Genomic DNA, 12,465 nt, shown 5'->3' on the forward strand with positions numbered 1-12,465 from the left:
AACACGGCTGCTACTCTGAAATCTGATATTCTTGTTAACTGCTGGAATTAGCCTACCTTGCTTGTCACCATGAAAGGTTTTCCTCCTTTCCCCCCCCTGCTGCTGGTGATGGCTTATCTTAAGTGATCACTCTCCTTACAGTGTGTATGATAAACCCATTGTTTCATGTTCTCTGTGTGTGTGTGTGTATATAAATCTCTCCTCTGCTTTTTCCACCAAATGCATCCGATGAAGTGAGCTGTAGCTCACGAAAGCTTATGCTCTAATAAATTTGTTAGTCTCTAAGGTGCCACGGGTACTCCTTTTCTTTTTGCATAGAATGGGTGAGAAAAGGAAACCATTTCAGTGGTCAAAAGTGTGATGTAGCATTTTCAGAGGTGAAAAGCCTCTTGTGATGGTGCCTTGCTTGGCCTATCCATGTTTCAAAACCCCCTTTATATTGGACACAGATGCTAGTGGTTATGATTTGAGGAAAATATTGACACAAGAACACAAGGGACTTGAGTGGGTGGTAACTTATTATAGCAAAAATCTAAGTTCTCCAGAGAGAAATTACTGCACCAACCAAAAGGAACTCCAGCACAATGTTTTCCTCACTATTTGTATGAGAGGAAGATTATGGTCAGGACCAACCAATGCTTCCCTGCAATGTCTCTTTAGATCCAGGAAGTCTAAGGGACAGCTTGTCAGGTGGTTGGAAAAACTGCAGCACTAAGATTTCACACTCACACACAGATGTGGCCATAGGCATAGTAAAGGTCCTGCCTTGTCCAGACAGCCTTGTTGGGAGACTAATTTGAAAACACTGCCCCAAATAGGAGAGCAAGGAATTAGTTGCTCAATGGAACAGGTCTGCTTTTCTTCCTCTAATTTACAGAAGTGCCCAATGTTCCCAGTTTATCCTTTGGAACAATGGGGTTAGAGTTGCAGGAATGGAACACAGGACAAACTAAAAACTTCCCAAAGAGAAGATTCTGATCTCATGATAGTGTGTAATTAGAAAATCAACTGGCAAACACAGCCACCCTGGTATGTGGTCTCCTCCCACATTATCACCATTAAAGCTTCCTGGTCACGAGGAAAGCTTGGAATTTAAAGATGAAATATTGTCTAGAAGGTGGGAGAAAACAGCAGATGATGGACACAGCTGTTTGTACCAGATGTAACATCAGAACCTTCTTTTTCAGTGCGTCATGATCTTAATACTGCTGGACATTTTGGATTTGCAAAACCTTAGCCAAGCTAAGAGAAAATTTCTATGGGGTAAAATGAAGGCAGGACATAAAAAGTTGATGCAGGAAAAGTGATGCTTGCTTTACAAAGAAGGGTCCCCCTAAAACTGGGAGAGCCCTTTGCAGCAGGATCTTATGGGAGGCACCAGTCCAGAGCATTGCCATTGATGCTCTTATGCTGTTGACTGAGACAGAGGCGGGCAATCGATATTTGCTGGTAGCTATAGATGATTTTAAAAAATGACCTGCGGTATATCCAATAAGAAATCAAGAGCTTGTGATAGTAGCAGGGGTCTTAGTGAAGGTATTCACTAGATTTGGGATCTGTGAGATTCTAGGCATCCACAAAAGCAAACCCACAATCTGATGGGATGGTGGAGGAGTCAATAGGACTTTGGAGGTTCAGCTGGCTACATTTGTAGAGCACCACCAAAGGGACTGGGCCCAGCATATTCCATTCCTTTTGAGGGCATACAAAATATCAATGAGAGTACCAAAAGTGTTCCCCATGTTTGGGCATGAGCTATGGACCCCGGCAATCCTCTAGTATGGAGTTCCTGAAAAGGAACAAAGGGAATGGAACCCAAAACTGAAAAAACTCACACTTTTGCTGGGGAAAATTTGAGGATAGCCTCTGATAAAATGAAAAGCTTCTTTGATATCATGGCATATAGAGAATCTTTTAGAAGCAAGGACCTAGTCTGGTTCCATACTCCTAGAAGAAAGGTAGGACCCCTAAACTGAATAAACCTTGGGATGGACCCTATAGAGTACTGTCCCAAATAAACAAAATGGAATATAGGATATAGTTGTGTCCTAGGACTAAACCCAAAGTTATCCAGAAGAACCATCAAAGGCAGTATAAGGGAGATAAGATTTCAGCAAGGTTGCTCTCCAAATTGGAGAATGTAACTGTGGATACTGAGGCTGGGAATGTTGTGACAGTAATGAGTCCCATACCCAGACAGGGCAGGGACTGTCACTGCCAGCAGTTCCACAGAAACAAACGACACACCTCAGGAGCACACTGAAAGGAAATCCATGGAGAAAAAAGCCCCCAAACAGATTTGTGTGGGAATAAAATTTTATGTTGGTGAAGTGAAACTACTCTGACAGAAAGACACTATAAATAGTTACGTTTGGGTTTAGTCTTGGGACCCAACTGCATTCTGTATGCCACTTCATTTATTTGGGATAGGCCTGTCTAGGGCCCATCCCAAGGATTATGTAAATAGTTACGCTTGTATCATTTGTAATAATTTGTGTTAAATTATTTTTTTTCTTTCTATTTGGGATGGGTTATTGGGTAGCACCATTTTAGGCCTCATTGGGAGGGTGAGTAAAATGGAGTTGAGGGGTATTCTGAGCTGGGTGAATCCTTATTATGAGCTGAGTTAAAACCTCATTCAAACTGATGTGTGAACAAAGCCCTCATTTAAGAGCATTGTAGAGACATTTAAGGGGCCACAAAGTCTAAAACAAGGCCAATAAAGTCTGCCCAGAAACTAGTACCATGTGGACCGGGGGATTCCACGGGGTATTGTAACCAGGTGTGTCTGTGCGCAAAATGGTCGGGAGCTGAAGGAAGGCACAACACATAGAAACTGAGAACACAAAAGAACAAAAAGAGAAGCAGAGGCAAAAAGCAAGAAAGCCAAGCAATATCCTGTGTGACCTGGGGAAAGCTAAAGAGAAAGCTTCAGGTTTGTTGGCTAAAGAGGCTTGGAGCAGTAGGCTAAGGAACTTCTTTTGTCCTTGATTCTTCCTGCAATCAGAGAAGGAGGACTTTGTACATTCCTTGTAAATAAATAAGATTGCACAACAAGAATACCAGACTCCATCGATTTCTACGTCCAACTGGAACAGCCTCAAGACCCTGAAATTTGACTAGCGGCTGTGGTTGAAAAAGAAGCAGATAATATGATTTCCTCTCCCTATTTGTAAATGTGTTTAGTTTTGGCTGCTACTGAAGCAAAGAATGTCATACTTCCCAAAGTTTAAGTTTACAGGTTGTTTTAATTCTTCATTCATTTTGCCTCCTGTAGAAAACAACTTAAATTACTGCTGTAACTTTTTTTCTATTTTCTGGTGCTTAACTGTGTAATTGTAATCCTGAAATAGTATTCCAGTGTATGGATCTGAAGAGGGACCAGCTATTTTTATTGTTGGCTGAATATATGAGAATTACAACCCTGCTCTCTCCATTTCCATTAATCTTTCCAGGATGTTTATTTCAGAAGCCAAATCATAGGGCCCATTTGTGCCATTCAGGCACATTCCTATACTCTGGGTGCTGATCAGGGTTGGGTCTTGTCTGCCCCTTCAGTTTAACTGTTTTTAGCATTGGTTCAGCCACATCTGTTGCTGACAGCTGTTTTTAACAAAGACTAAATTACTGCATGTAGATAAAGCTTCAGTGTTATAAACATCTGACCAGACAGTTACCGCCACACTTAATTTGTAATGAAAGAGGTGCCTGGGCTCAAGCAATTAGGTGCCCGGACTTAACAATTTTTTACATTAATAACTGATGGAGCAAGCCCAGAGGTGCCAGGGCTATGAACTGCCAAGCCTAGAGGTGCCAGGGGCTTGGCCCTGACACAAATTAAGCACTGGACAGTTACAATTATAGCATGGTTATACAAAAAGAACCATGGTAGAGCCCTTCTAGCAAAAAACATGGCTAAATATTGCTAACGTTTGAGCCTTTCCTTTGAACAGGCCCTTTACAAAGTAAGGATATTCCAGAAAGTTGTTCCCTAAAGGCTATGTATGTAGGAAATATTTGCTAAAATATCACTTGGCTGCTACCACCAATTCATCTCCAACTGTGGTAACACTAATGAGATTATTAACATGGACAAAGCTGCGGAGGCCACTGGAATTTTAAGTTCTGTGTTGTATAGACCTGCTCTGAGCCATTACACGACTCAGGGATAGATCTACAAAGGGATGTATGTGCCTAAATCCAGAAATCAGATCCTTAAAACCCCTGTGGAGTTGCCCTCTCACCCTGTAAGTGCCTAAATTCTTTAGCTGTCTAAATTTATGCCAGCAAAGTTCTCTGGGTGCCTAAATTTCTGCTGGTGGACATGTGTAAAGCCACCTCTGTCCTGAGGCTCAGTGCCTAGCTCACATATAAGCCCTGGCTGGAGTCTGAAACTAGATGTTCCCCTGCCTATAGAGCCAGATCTGGACCAGATCAGGGCCCACATCAGAGGAGGAGATGGTGGTGCTTCTTCCCCCCTTCTATCCAATATCCCAGTTGTTAGAGCACTCACCAAGGATGCAGGAAAACCATGTCCAAGTCCCCACTCTGCCTGATCTGGAACTTAAACCCAGTTCCCCTGTCTCCCTGGGGAGTGCACTTACCACTGGGCTAAGGGGTAGGTGTCACACAATTGCTTCTGTTGAAGCTATTCCACTTTGTATAAATAATTAAATGGTCATTGGGCCACAGAGAGAATGAGAATGTCTTGATAGCCCAGTAGCTAGGGCACTCATGTGGGAGGGAGGAGAATCAGGTTCCAGTCCCTCCTTCAATGGCTATTTGTGTTCAACCATGGCTGAGGGAGAAAGTCACAGACAGTCACCGCCTTCTATAGCATAGTATCATGACACTCATAAGGAAAACATTCTCCTCCTCCCACATTATTCAGGAAAATTATGGTAATATTCTGATAGCAATAACTGTGCCTTTACACATTTGTTATTAGTTGAGTTTTAACAGTAATGTAGACATAGCAACTCGGAGGGCATACAGAGAATGATCTTTACACAGCTGGAAAAAACACTCTTGCTTGTTTCAACAGTGTGTTTTCATTTGCCTGGAGCCATTCTCATAGTCCCACGCATGTCTGAACAACCCGGTCCTGTTAGACAAGTTGCATTAGTATATGTTAACTTCAGCATTAAAACAGCTTGCAACAAAATTGCTTAGCAATAGCAGCCCTCTAAAATTTAAATGCAAACATCAAAAAAAAGTGTCTAAAATCCAGGTTTAGGGTTGGACTGGCAGCTTGTTTTCACCACCCACCACAGGTCCTATCGCCTACAAAATACATTTAAAACTGTTTTGCTATATCCATATTCAAGGAGGAACTCAAGGATTCAGCCTCCCCTATTACTGAGGTAACATGAAAATGAGACTGGGGTGATCTCCAGAGGCATGAGGGCTTGAAAACTCCACCTGGTGAACAGCCTCTTTCATCCCACTAAACAAGAAATCTTCTAAGATCAAGAATTGGCAGAACACATTTTCATAATGAGGATGCCTCATAACACTAAGGTGTCTGGAGTTCCACAGGTACGTCATTTATTTTTATTATTGCTTTTTTATGTTATTATTTCATTATCCTGAAGCACATTGAGCAAGTTGAGGTGGGGAGGAGTGAAGGCGGGAGAAGGTGACAGAGGAGATGTGCTATATAGCTAAATATATACATCAAAATATTAAATTTGATGTCTGATCAATGTCCAAGATGGGGAATACAACCTGAATACCCTAATTCCTAGAAGTAACTGCCCTCAGCAGCTGTTTCCAGGAAGGATATCACAGTAGCAGCCAACTCTGACTGCCTGATGTTATCAAGGGTCTCTGAAAGTAGAATCATGTAGAGGTTGGACTTCTTAAGTGTTACCAAAAGATGTACACTCCCCCCATCCCTAACCTCTAGCTAAGTGAAACAAAGAGCATCTGAGCAGGTAACTTTCAGCCACCAGACAGGCTAATTAACAGAATTCTGGCCCACAGTTACCCACAAGTTGATTTAATAAAGGTCTTTTCCCATTCGATGCAGAATGTAGATACTATCACTGCAATATTCACTTCCGAGTTTACTGTCTTCCCCAAGGGTAAGCACTGAAACTTTGGAAACAATATTTCGAAGAAAAAGTGGACACTGCAGAGAAGCTGAAACCTAGTGTCATAGGGCCTCATCATCCACTTCCTTGACCCCTATGTTATTTACACCTGTGTAAAGTCAGTGAACACATCCATCACCACATCAAATTAGTAGCAGTTTATATTTGTTTTGCATAGGTATAAATGCCTATAAAAAGTGTAAGGGAATGGAGAATCAATTCCACAGTCCTTAACATAGAAATTTACTTTAGTCATGATTTTGAATGCTACTTTGAGAGGCTCCCACCTACAATGATGCAAGCACTGAAATGGAAAAGATTTCTTTTTTAAAGTAACATGTCAAAAGATTCTTTGCACACTGTATGAAAGTAATATTTCCAAAGTATGAAATTTAATGCTGACGCAAGCTGTGATCCAATCTGTCTCAGTGAATCTTGCAATATATCCTCACAAGTCATAAGCATATGATCCTATAGTTGTAACTCTTGCTTCTGGTTGTGCCCACTGTGTGCTAATTGCTTTCCAAATATAAATGAAGGCAAAGTCCCTTCCTTAAAAAGCATAGAGCATTAGGGTGATCAGATAGCAAATGTAAAAAATCAGGACGGAGGTGGGGAGGAATAGGTGCCTATATAAGAAAAAGCTCCCAAAATCAGGACTATCCCTATAAAATCAGGATATCTGGTCACCCTATAGAGCATCAGAACAAAAAGTGGAATATTTTAAACCAACATTGAAATACGAGTGGCCCATTGACATATGCCAGCAAAGGGTGAGCCCACAGTTTGCATGGAAACTTACAGTGCCACAATCACAAAAATTCAACTCTCTGATGAATAACTTGAGCAGCACTAGGCACCATGGAATTATCCTGTATTACACTGCCAAGTGTCTCATTAAACCGCTTCCACATTTTCTGTGTTGTAGAGCTAAACTTTCAGTAGTTTTCAATTCTACAGTAAAATCAGTCACAAGTCTATTTATTTTGCTGGACTTAACACAAGAAGATATAAACTACCAATTGCCATGTGTCTACAAAGCATTGTTTGTACCTTTCCATCCATGACAGTTCAGTGAAAGGGCAAGTTGTACTTGAAACAAGTACTGGGAAGCAGTAAGGTTTAGAGAAATCAAAATTACAGGGGAACGGGATAAAGTAAAATTGAGATGAAATGCTGGTGGGGGGGGGGAAGGGGTTTTCTCTGTAGAGAAAGTACCGCTACCTTCATATGCAATTATTAATAAACACAATGAACAGCTAGACTATCATACATGTAAATTCTTTCCAGGTCTTTCATACTGTTTCCAAGACAAGATATGGAAAATCTCTTTCATGCAGGCTATTCATGCTTTCTTCTAAGTATCCTCTTTTTTTACTTTTCTACATATACACAATACTTTATAGTCACTCACCATGCTGTAGAGATTTTAGTTTTAAAAATGGCATTTTTTACAGCTAGTCTGATATTCAGTGCTAACTATGTGAATCAATACTATTTCATCACCTAAACATCTTAGTAGCAAGTATGCATTAACCCTTGTCAGCATACACTCTGAATAAATATTGAATATTTCTTTAAAATGTATAATCTGAGATAAAAGTTAAGACTTGTAAAGACAGAGGGGACCAGATTGTCATACAGTGTAAATCGGTTTAGCTCTATTAACTTTATTGGAGCGATACCCATTTATATTAGCTGTGGATCTGGTCCAACAGTCTATCACTTTGCTGCCCCATTCCCATAAGTGTGATAGAACAGGTAATAATTGAAATACATGCAAACAATGACTCAAACTCGCTAGGAACAAGTTTCTTCTTTGCTTCAGCAATAGTGACTTTGGTAGGACTATTGGCATCAATAAAGAGATCAGAATCTAGCCACAATGTAAAACCTCTAAACATTTCTTCATAGATGTAGATGGATGCTAAATAATGATTATTTTTTCAATTATATTGAGCCCTTGGGCCTCTGGTTGCCTCACAAAATAGAATCTAAAGCATGTCAAAACTAAATCATAGATAACATGAAATAATAAATAAAATGAATGTCTAAGCCAGTGCAGAAATAAAGCAAATCCCCAATAATAATCCATCAACTCACGAACAGAGATGCTGCTCTCTAACGGCCATAACCACACCAACTATCGTATAAAAGACTTCAATGAACTACCTGGCAGAAAGATACTTAAATAAAACAAGTTACAATTCTTAAAAATGGAAAGAAAAACAACTCTTAATAATAAACAATGAAAATAAAACAGGCACCTACCAGTACTTAATCTGAAGAACATAGTAAAGAATCTCAAGAAAGGAAAAAGTAATGATATTAAAAGGCTTACTGATCTAATAGAAGAGCCGCTAATAAAGTTCTTCTGATATCCGTGGACTTCTGTTTCCTGTCACATTAGTTCAGCTAACTATATTAGACTAATGTATTCCTTTTACCTCAGTATATTAAACTGAATTAGCATAAGACAATATATCCTTGACAAATCTCCTGATACTGCAACAGTGTGGCACATAGACATTACACTATTATTTATACTAACAAAGTGAAATGCAAAGGGATATCTTTAAATAATGCTTTATTTATTACATTCTAGACTTTTTTCCCCACTATTGGATACTATACTTCACTGTGCTGTATTTTAAAATCTCACCAAATAAAAGGTTCAGACAATACTTTCCACAGGCTATAGATAGCTGAGTTAATTCTTACTCTTTACCACTATTAAAATAACTTTTAGTTCCTTTTTAGGATTTGACAATAAAAAATATAGTTTCTTTCTAAAAATATTTATTATGCCACAATGTATACATTTCTCCACAGTGTATACATTTCTATCCTCTGTTTTAAAATATTATGAGTACAAATTAAAGAACAAAAGATGAAAAAATTAAGAACTGAATTATACTGCATTGTATAATTCCACTTCCCTTTAGGAGCTCTAGTTGCTGCTATTTCATGTGAGCTGCAAAAGAATTCTGTGGTGATTCTGACTTGCAAACTAAGGTAAAGTTTTTTAAAAAGGAGAGTTTGTCTGAGTGGCTTTTACTTACCGCTTCTTTCTTCCCAGACAATAGAGTGAGGGATCAACCAGGTATCCACTGAAACCTACAATATATATAGACGCAGGTATTGAGCAAAGTCTACTGTCATCACCACACACTTACATTCTTACTTTACACTCTGGAGGCACTGCCTACCTGCAATTTAATGATCTCAAATCAGCTCTTTCCAGTAGGGCAGTAACCAACAGTACTAAACTTCAAATTGTTTCACACTCATCATATTCTAGGAAATGTCTCATCACCATTAAAACAGAGTTGCTCATATGTTCCCGTGAATGCTGTGGAGCTGTTTGTTCCACTCTGATTGCTGGGCACCTTATCATTCAGTAATCTCTCCAATAAGAATTTTCCAAAACTATTTTGTGGTATCAAAAGTCTAACAAAAGGGTTCTGATTGGGATATGGTACTATTATTTGTCTATTCATCTACCTGTTAATCTGTCTGTTTCATCTGCCTATTGATCTGTCTAAGAAGAGAAGTGAAGGAGAAGCAGATAAAAAAAACAAACAAACAGTCTCATTGGGAAACCTGTAAGAATTCCTTTCAGAACAAAGGAGTCATTTTCATTCTTATCAGTGCTCAGTGTTTCCAATTAAAGAGAAATTAGCATTTTGGCCATTGCTGGTGTGGTTTTCATTCTTACAGAGATTTAAAGATGTGAGACTGTTCCTGGTAATTGTATCCCAAAGTCTAGAAAGTAGGACAGGTACAAAGATGCTTATTACGATATAAAAGATTCATGAACTATACAAACAAATGACTCAAGTTAGACCAAGAGTTACTATACAGGACCGGGTTTGTAGGGAATCTGGGTACTGACCAGGCAACATCAAATATTGCAATTATTTTTTGCTTTACAGACCTACGCACTCTTAAAGAGCACCATCACTTGGAAAAGTGACTACGTGAAGCAGTGTCTTACCCAAGAGATCTGCTTCGTATGTGTATGCAGGTCATATCTACTGACAAAAATAGTTTGGTGACAAAACAAGTTATTATGGCTTTTCACTCCTGTTAGCCTGCAGAGACAATACAGCTGACAAGGTGTGAGCAGGATCTTATTCTTTTTATACATTATCAGTTATTTACTAGAATTATTTACTAAATTCTAAGTTGTTAAATTCATGCCATGCTATGGAGGCACTGGGGTGGCACAGGAGTGAGCAGGGCATAATTTGAAGACAAGGGACCTGTATAGGTGTAACCAAAAGCCTAATAACCCTTATTACTGATGATGATGCACTAGGAGCAAAGTACCCAGCTTTAATCTCAGATCCCAGATGGCGCTTGCAAAATTGACTATTAAAAATACCTTTTTATTTGTGAAAGCTGAAAGCACTTGAAATGGAAATAAATGACAGAAACCACACCTGGAAATCCATATTGCCATTTTTATAGTCACTTTCCCTACTAAAACTGCACTTTAATTTTACATACAAAATAATTTTAATTGATTCCCCCACTTGTAGAAAAATACATATTAGAACAACTTAAAATAGGAAGACCCGTGTGTTCTGTGAACTATGCAATATCCTCCTTTGGTTTTGTAGGTGTAAAACACCAGCTCTGGTATTGGGAAAGTTATTAGATATTCAAGATTCAAACACATGGTCAGTTTTCAACCAGGTAGTTGCCTACCTTTTTAACATTTGGTTTTTACTCAAGATACTTTGTTCTGGCTGTCAAACACAGAATGATTCTTTTAATAGAGTATACCAACCTTTTTAGATTTTAGGAGGGTGACCCCTCTTGGACCAGTATTTTACTGTTCCAGAAACAATACCTTAAGGTTTTGAGCAGGGGGTTGGACTAGATGACCTCCTGACATCTCTTTCACCCCAGTCGTCTATGATTCTATCACCCTATCTGAGAGGAGTGGGGAAAAACATCTCTGGCAAGGAAAGAGTTAACAAATTCACTCCATGGATGTGGTTTTCTGTTTTGTTTGACCTGCCACAAGGTCCTGTTAGTTATTCTGCAGAAAGTAGTTACTCACAATTCAAGGTACTTGAAACAAACACCATTTGAAGTCCTTTCATGTTTGTGTAGAAACCCTACCTCAAACAATGGCTCATTTACAGGCTGCCAGTAAGTTATGTGAGTTATGAACTCTGTCAAGACACTGTTATTGTCATCAGGAGCCTATAAAACAGTCAAGAAATATGTCTCACATGCATACATACCACAAAATGCTACAAGCTCTCTTACAACATCCCCAAACAAACTGGCAATACATAGGATTGCAGTGAGAGCAAGACAAGTATAAATCCATCTGTCCCCAAGGGACAATATTCATTCCTGAGCATGGGCACATATGTTCCAGTAGAAAAATGTGGATCATATACAGTTAAAATAAAACTTTTCAAATCAATCTAAAAGTTGACTAACATGAACCCTAACAAAAACTTCACAGCAGCACAGGGCTTGTTTTTGTCATTAGTAACATTGCAGGATCATACTGATCATATTACTAGATATAGTCCCCATAGAATTATTATGCATCTTCAAGATATTCCTCTCACACCAGGAAGAAAATTACCTCTTATACAATATACCGTTTAGTTTAATCTTTTAAAGTTCCACAAATCAGAATAATATATTGCCATGTATTTATTACATAAATGAGGTAAGGCTGATGTCACTTTCTTTCACAGATAGCTATGTGGCTCACTGTTGAGCGTATTGTAAGATTCAGAGTTCCTGGACACAATGTCCACTGAAACTTGTTCTGCCAAATTCTGGCCACTGATCTGTGTTTGGAAAGTGCATATAGTTGGCCTAAAATGTCCTCCTTTCCTCCCCTTTCCCCTAGCCACCCACACTCCCAATCTTAAACAAAACTGTTGGCTATACGAAAAAGAGCCCCACACTGATTGCATTATGGATAATGATATAAAAATTATTTGGTGCAGAGCCAGCCACTGTCAGCCTTGAAACAACCTGAAATAGTGCTCTTGACATCCATGGTGCAGTTTTCAGGGTAGAATTTAACCCCAAATTATCTGTTTCATTTAAATACAGACTACTTTTTGGATGATATTTAAACAACTTTTTTTGTTCAAAAAGGAAAGCACAGTAAATTAAAGTTGATATGTATGAAATTCTGCATTCACATACACTTCCGTATGAACTGGGAAATAATATTTAGATCAAATTCTGTCCTTGGTAGTACACCTGAGGTTTCCACTTCAGTACATATATGCCTGAGAGCATTCTTACAGGGCAATATTCTACTTTTAGTTTCCCACATGACTTTACTGTCAGCTGGGTTAGATTGCAAAAATATACTGAGAGT

The 12,465-nt window shown here is 39.0% G+C and overlaps 1 protein-coding gene across 2 annotated transcripts in view; it reads right to left on the reverse strand.

The window, feature by feature from the left end:
* SLC34A2 (solute carrier family 34 member 2) overlaps positions 1–9,253 on the reverse strand; it is a 46,915-nt gene extending 37,662 nt beyond the window's left edge. Inside the window, exon 1 of one of the 2 annotated variants that reach the window (XM_038399940.2) lies at positions 9,158–9,253. The gene's annotated coding sequence lies outside the window, so the exon portion shown is untranslated. The remainder of the gene's footprint in view (positions 1–9,157) is intronic. The other variant, XM_043514056.1, reaches the window with a different exon arrangement.
* Positions 9,254–12,465: the final 3,212 nt, after the last annotated feature.

This window comes from Dermochelys coriacea, chromosome 4 (assembly GCF_009764565.3).
Source record: "Dermochelys coriacea isolate rDerCor1 chromosome 4, rDerCor1.pri.v4, whole genome shotgun sequence".
Classification (NCBI taxonomy): domain Eukaryota; kingdom Metazoa; phylum Chordata; order Testudines; family Dermochelyidae; genus Dermochelys; species Dermochelys coriacea.